Raw genomic sequence first — 6,413 nt, 5'->3', positions numbered from 1 at the left:
ATTCAAAGGTTGATTGCTAGATCATAGCTTCACCATGTTTCAAATAGGTCCTGAAAAAGTACATATTACTCGCTTGGTAAAACCTTCCTTTTTTTGGGTGGAAGAGAAGGAAGGGGGTGTCTTGATGATAATTCAATGTAGCATTGGGTCATTTGGTACTATTGTCTGTGTGTAGGATATGTAAGCTTGTTGAAGACAAGGAAGCATTTTTAGCTGGTTTTGGGCTTATGAAAAGTGCTCTTTGGCTCGGCTAGCTCATCTTTTTGAACAGCATGATTGTGGAGCTTTTTTAGCTTGTTTTGAGCTTATGAAAAGTGCCCTTTGGCTCGGCTAGCTCATCTTTTTGAACAGCATGATTTTGGTCGGTGAGTTTCGGAACCAAAAACGTTGTTCTGATTAGCATGGGATCGGCAAGTTTTTTGCTTACATGACTGCTATTGAGGAAGAATGACTGGGCCTAGAATGTTATATACATTTTGTTGAGAGCAACATAGCTCTCAATGTCTACTAGCTGACTCTGGGCTTGTTTGACATTAAGTTTTCAGCTCTATTCGCATACTTCTGCAGGGAATGTGTGTCTTGGAATAAATCGATTGCTTTCATTAGCTTAGGTATGGCTGAGATTTTCCAGTAAAATCTCGGCTACCGTGCCTTCTAAGAGTGCTTTAGCTAGCCGGGAGAGCATACATCAAGGCTGGTGTCTCCATGCTATGAAAGAGCCACCTCTCACAGGTTTTTGAAAACGTGCCTGCTCCCACTAGGGATCAATCTTCTGATACTTTGTAAGGGATTACCTATGTGATAGTGAAGCTTTGCCTAAGCATCTTTGATCTTGGTATTGCATGATTCTATCTAGAGGTCCAAAGCCTTCTTTAAATAGGCAATGAAAACGCCCACGTATCTCATAGTATACGGTGTAGTGGCATATGTAGTGTAATTTTGTCTCCGTCTCCATTCCGCATAACTTGTAAATTCTGCTCAGGTGGGATTCCCTTAAATCTGCCAAATTCAATTTCCAACTGGTGTGAGGATGTACGAATCTGACCAATAGCACATCTCAAACCATGAGACAGGTGGGTATCCATGTAGCTTAGGCAAATCACAAATCCATCTTGAGAGAGAGAGAGAGAGAGAGAGAGAGAGAGGGTTTTTGTACAAAGGTTGCCTGTTGTGGCTAATACATGTTATACAAAGCTTAACTTCATGCACAAAGTTAATCAAGCATAAATATGTGTGTACAAAGCATGCTCTTTTATAAAACTAGAGAGGGTAGTGTAAGTGTTGAACATACAAGCACATTAGGTGGCTCATTCTAAGCCTTAGGTTTACTGCACTTTCCAACTCATTTTTCGTGTAGGACACATCACATGGCTATTGTTCACTAGTCTTTACACTTAAGCACACGAGGGGGCGAGGAGTTTCACATGAAATGCAACAAAAATAATATCCCAGCAAAAGCAGCACATAATTGGAAGTAAATCAATAATCTTTTGAAGGCATGTCATCACCCTAGGGTTTCTGTTGAAGTCCATTTGTGTGGAATCTCTTGCATAATAATAAGTTTACTTGCATGCTTTCATAGCTATGTTTCTTTTTGCTTGGGCTTTATGGCCAAAGCACTTTGTATTTGTCACATTGTGGTTGGGAGGGGGAAGTGTGTAGGTCTAAGTCGTGGTTGAAAATGTAAGGGAAGCAAGTTTGGATGAGCAAAAGCTAAGCACTTTAGTAGTGTGTGGTACTTAGACTCTCAAACTTGTAGTGAGCATGATGTGCAGAGTCGAGTTAACTTGTCTCCATTGCCCCAGTGTTTTGTCTCGCATCGAAGGGACTGGGAGCTAAACTGAATGGCTTTGATAATGTGTGTTTCCGACAAGGGGATAGGCTCAAGCATATAAGGGTTAGTACAGTTTTCTTTTTTGGCAAAGAACATGCTTTCGAAGTTGGGGGCACTATAGGTGGTGATGAAGCGCGACCCATTGGATTCCTCCCAAGTTGTAATACATTGGTGTTGTAGAAAAGCTTCATTCACGTGGGAGTCTATCGAGGTATCATGTAGCAAGTGTAATGCATCACATCTTCTAAACCAGTTTTTTATGTCTTGCATCCATCCTATGCTCAAGATCTTGCTTTGATGTCTCTTTTGAACTTTTTTGCTTGCTTCCCATGCAATTGTAGAAAGTCAATGGGAGGGGTTTTGACGCGTCTTTATCATGTACTTTACAACCCTTTCCGTGCCCATAACGTCAATTGGAAGAGATCCCGACTCAAGAAGTAGGAGCATATGTAGTGTTTGTGTCTTAACTTGGGAGAAAGTTTGTAAGAAAACGCTTTTTGAAATTTTCAATTTTTTTTCAAGTAGACTTTGAGATGCTCCTGCTCTACACCAACTCCATAAAGAAGAACCCGTGTCACCAATGTGTCAAAAAAGTAATTCTTGAGTACCCGACATTTGACATCCTCGCCATTACTCATGTTCTCAAATGTATAGTATGCTCTTGTCCCAACTTCTAAACGATGCTTATCACATTCAAGCCACTTGTGATTGGCCAGAACCTCAAGGCCAAGGTACTTAAAGCTCTTAATAACTCGAAGTGTTTCATTGCTATACACAATGCATGGCTTCTCTTATGGTTGGTTTTCACAAGAATAACCTTCGTTTTGGATTCATTCACAATTAGCCCACTATGCAAGCAAAAATTCTCAAGGACAACCATAAGCTTTGGTGCGTTCTAAAGTGTGTGATAGGAGCACTACACAATCCGCATACAACAAAATCATAATTATCGCATTGCAAATAGTAACCTCTTTAATGCCTTCTTATTGCATAAAGCCAAGCAACATTTGTTCTAATTGATCAATGCATAGACCAAAGAGAGATGGTGACAACGCACATCCTTGTTTAACCCTGATAGTGCTTGCAATTTTTTTTGAAATTCCTCTTTTTATGGACAATTGACATATCACCTTCTCATAGATCGAGAAACTATAAGCATAAACTCACTTGACACTTTGAGTTCTATCCTTCTCTATAAATTGTTACATGGAATCATATCAAAGGCTTTCTTAAATTCCACAAAGCAACAATACAATCGCTTGCCTTTCAACCAACCTTCTTCCATGAGAGTACGAAGAGTGATAAGTTAGTCACAGCGCTATGACATTGACGAAAATCCACGTCTTTTTTCACGCTTGCCATTCTTTTCAACCCAATCACTAAATTTTATCTTCATTATGTACCCAAACAACTTTGCCATAAGAGATGCAATCATTATAGTTTTGTTATTATTTACATACTTTACATCCCCTCTTTTATGCAAAGGCTTGACCCAGTTAGTGCTTCAATCACAAAGCATACCATGTTGAAATGAGGTTGAATATATTACACATCAAATCATGTGATAAATCTCTCATCCATTTAATCATTTTTGGCTTGATAGTTTGAAGATCTTTCACTTTGCGAATGGCCAAATTTTCAAGGACGTTGCACACGTGAGAGTGAACCATAAAGTAATATCTTTGATTGCTTATATAATTGCTTGCAGTGTGTGTACAAATCCTCGAAACTCAAGTGACCAAATTTCTCAATCCCGCTTGTGCTTCACCAAAATCCTCCACATGCATGTGCTTTTTTTTGGGTTTGAAAAAATTAGCACTTGACTTGTGACTCTTCTTTTGAATCAACCCTTTCTATTTATGCAAATGACTTTGATAGTTATCTTTGTCTAAAGTTATATTTAGCTTTATCAAAGACTTTTGAGTATTTTTACACTCTATCAAACCACTTTTTGCATATTCTACCTTTGTTGATACCATGGACATGCTTTATGGCGAAGAATTCTTCAATACAAGAACAAATAATTTTCTGGAAAGCTTTCCATTTGGTTTCCAATGGTGCATTATATTGGAGCTTTGTTATCCATAGCTTTTTCTCAACCATTTCAATATAAATTGGTGCCCGATTGAAATGCAAACAAAGAGATGACTTTTCTTCACTTTGATTCAGATTTCTATGCTTAGTTGTTTCTCTACATATAAGGTCAATACATAAGATATGACCGTCTGATTTCGGGGTTCATTGGCCAAGCCTAGAACTCGTGTGATACATGATGGATTTGGAGAATAACATATAGTTAATCACACTATCTTCATATTGTTTTCTACATGAAAATCCATTGGTTTCACTCTATAAAGATATACCATTGGCAATGAGTATACCTGTACTATTGTACATGTGTAAAAGTAGCTTTTCATACTGATCCGGATTTTTCTCATTCATTGACATAAAATCATACAAGTGAGCTTCTTCCAACTCCCTTGAAATGCATGTCATATAAAATTCTTGTGTATTATGTTGCAATGTTTTTGTACGGACATTCATATCTCCAAAGACAATAACATCACCTTTGCCTTCAAAATAAGCATTTTCCTCCTCTAAATCAATTCTTTATCCATGCAAGCACAAAAGGGGAATCACGATGAGGAATGTAGCAACCAACTATAAAAATGGAAGCTCTTTTTGGTTGCCATAATTTTCCACCATACATATGTGCTTGCCATCTTTTACAATTGATAAAAAAATCTTCCAACCCTTTCTTAATCATACATGCTACCGCTCCTTGCCCTTTTCATTGCTTGAGATTCTTTGATCACATCAATGAATGTACATTGTTTTCTTCCAGCCCATCAATTCTTTGTGCATCGTGATCAACAAGAAGTACAACATCGACTTTGCTAGTTAGTTCATCTATGCCAATCCTTGCAAGAAGAGATTTATTAATGTCGATGGTACACAAGGAGCCTTCATGACTATGGTTTAGCAACAATATACCTATCCACTAGATGTACTTATGTAACTTTAATCTATTAATCAAGTAAGCTTAGATTGATTATGCATTTGCCGTATAGAAGTGAAAGTTGTAGCTAGTTCTTAAGCACTTCCTATGTAGTAATTGTTGATCAAGTAAGCTTATATTGGCTATGCATTTGCAATATGGGAGTAAAGTTGTAGCTAATATTTAAGCACTTCCTATGTAGTAATTATTGACGTTGCTAGTTTGCATGGGCTTGTTAATCATACGATAAGCCATTAGGTTTTGTAGCTCGTGCTTATAAATAGAGAGTAGATTTAATTTTTCATACAATAACTAAATATTATTACAAATTACAATATCTATTTTAGGGGCTTGCTAATATAGTTCTTTGGGTACGAGCTATTGTGCCACAATCGCAAATAATAATTCTCACTTTGCTAAAAGCACACCTTAGCAAACCTAAAGTATTATAGTTTGATTTTTTCTAGGATTCATATGGCTCTCAAATACATTTTTAAAACCAATGAAAGAATACTGAGTGAGATGATGTCTACTAGGAGACAATCATTTTTGCCATTGACAAATGAGAATTACCGAATTCACATTCAAAAGAATGCCAAAGGGTTCTTTGTATCATGCATTAAGGCAATGCTTTTAGGTATACATCATGATGTTCTCGGCTCCATACTTACACATGTGCAATGCTGCTAGTCTTACTCTAAAGGTTATGCTTACTCTGTAAAGGTAATGAAACTAGAACAAACCATTAAACAACATGAAAAGTCTTTTTGTATCATCTTTTTCAAGTACCTAGCTCTAGTTTGCATAAATTGGTACATAAATACTATAATACATAAGCACTCCTTGACTTTGACAACCTGCGATTACTACTTGGTTAGTTTCCAATTGGGTCTTCACTTCATTCCTAAATAAATCTTTAAACTTTATTTGGTAATCGAAATGAGCTTGACATGTTGACTACAATCATTGTCATTCTTGTCAAGTCCTTTTGGGGAAATGATAGGAAAGATACTTGGATTGATATGTGTATGTAGAATTGTGGATATATGCACCTCTTCATGAACTCAATGCCATAACTAGGGCCATTATCATGTATTGTTTAGGGGACTAGAGGCTACGCCTGAGAACTTGAAGCTGATATTGGTAGCTTATGCATTAGTAAGATGCAATGTAATGTGCCTATAATGTTATTCTAAGTGATTGCTTCTCCATCAATTACTAAGTCCTAGGAGATGAAAGTTCGAATCCTTAATTATTAGAATGAGGGTGCATTTTGGAGCTTTGAGTAGAGATCTTTGTACGTGGATATATGCGTGTGATGAGGGAAGATGAGAGATAGATAGGAGAGGATTAGGTGGAACCATCCATTATAAGTGTGTGCTTGGATTCCTTATTGCTTATGAGAAGTGATAATGATAACAAGGGTTAATGTTAGTAGTTTGTTTGGGTTCCTTATTGCTTATTAGAAGGGAGAATGAATACAAGGGTTAATATTAGTAGTGTAGAGAGTTAGTCATAGTGGAGCGGCCATTGTGGCCCTTTACCTCAACAACCTCCCATTTAAAGGCCAAATGTGATTGT

Source organism: Adiantum capillus-veneris, chromosome 12 (genome assembly GCF_014529385.1).
Source record: "Adiantum capillus-veneris isolate H3 chromosome 12, ASM1452938v2, whole genome shotgun sequence".
Classification (NCBI taxonomy): Eukaryota; Viridiplantae; Streptophyta; class Polypodiopsida; order Polypodiales; family Pteridaceae; genus Adiantum; species Adiantum capillus-veneris.
The sequence above is the reverse complement of the archived record's forward strand: the minus strand, read 5'-3'. Positions refer to the sequence as shown.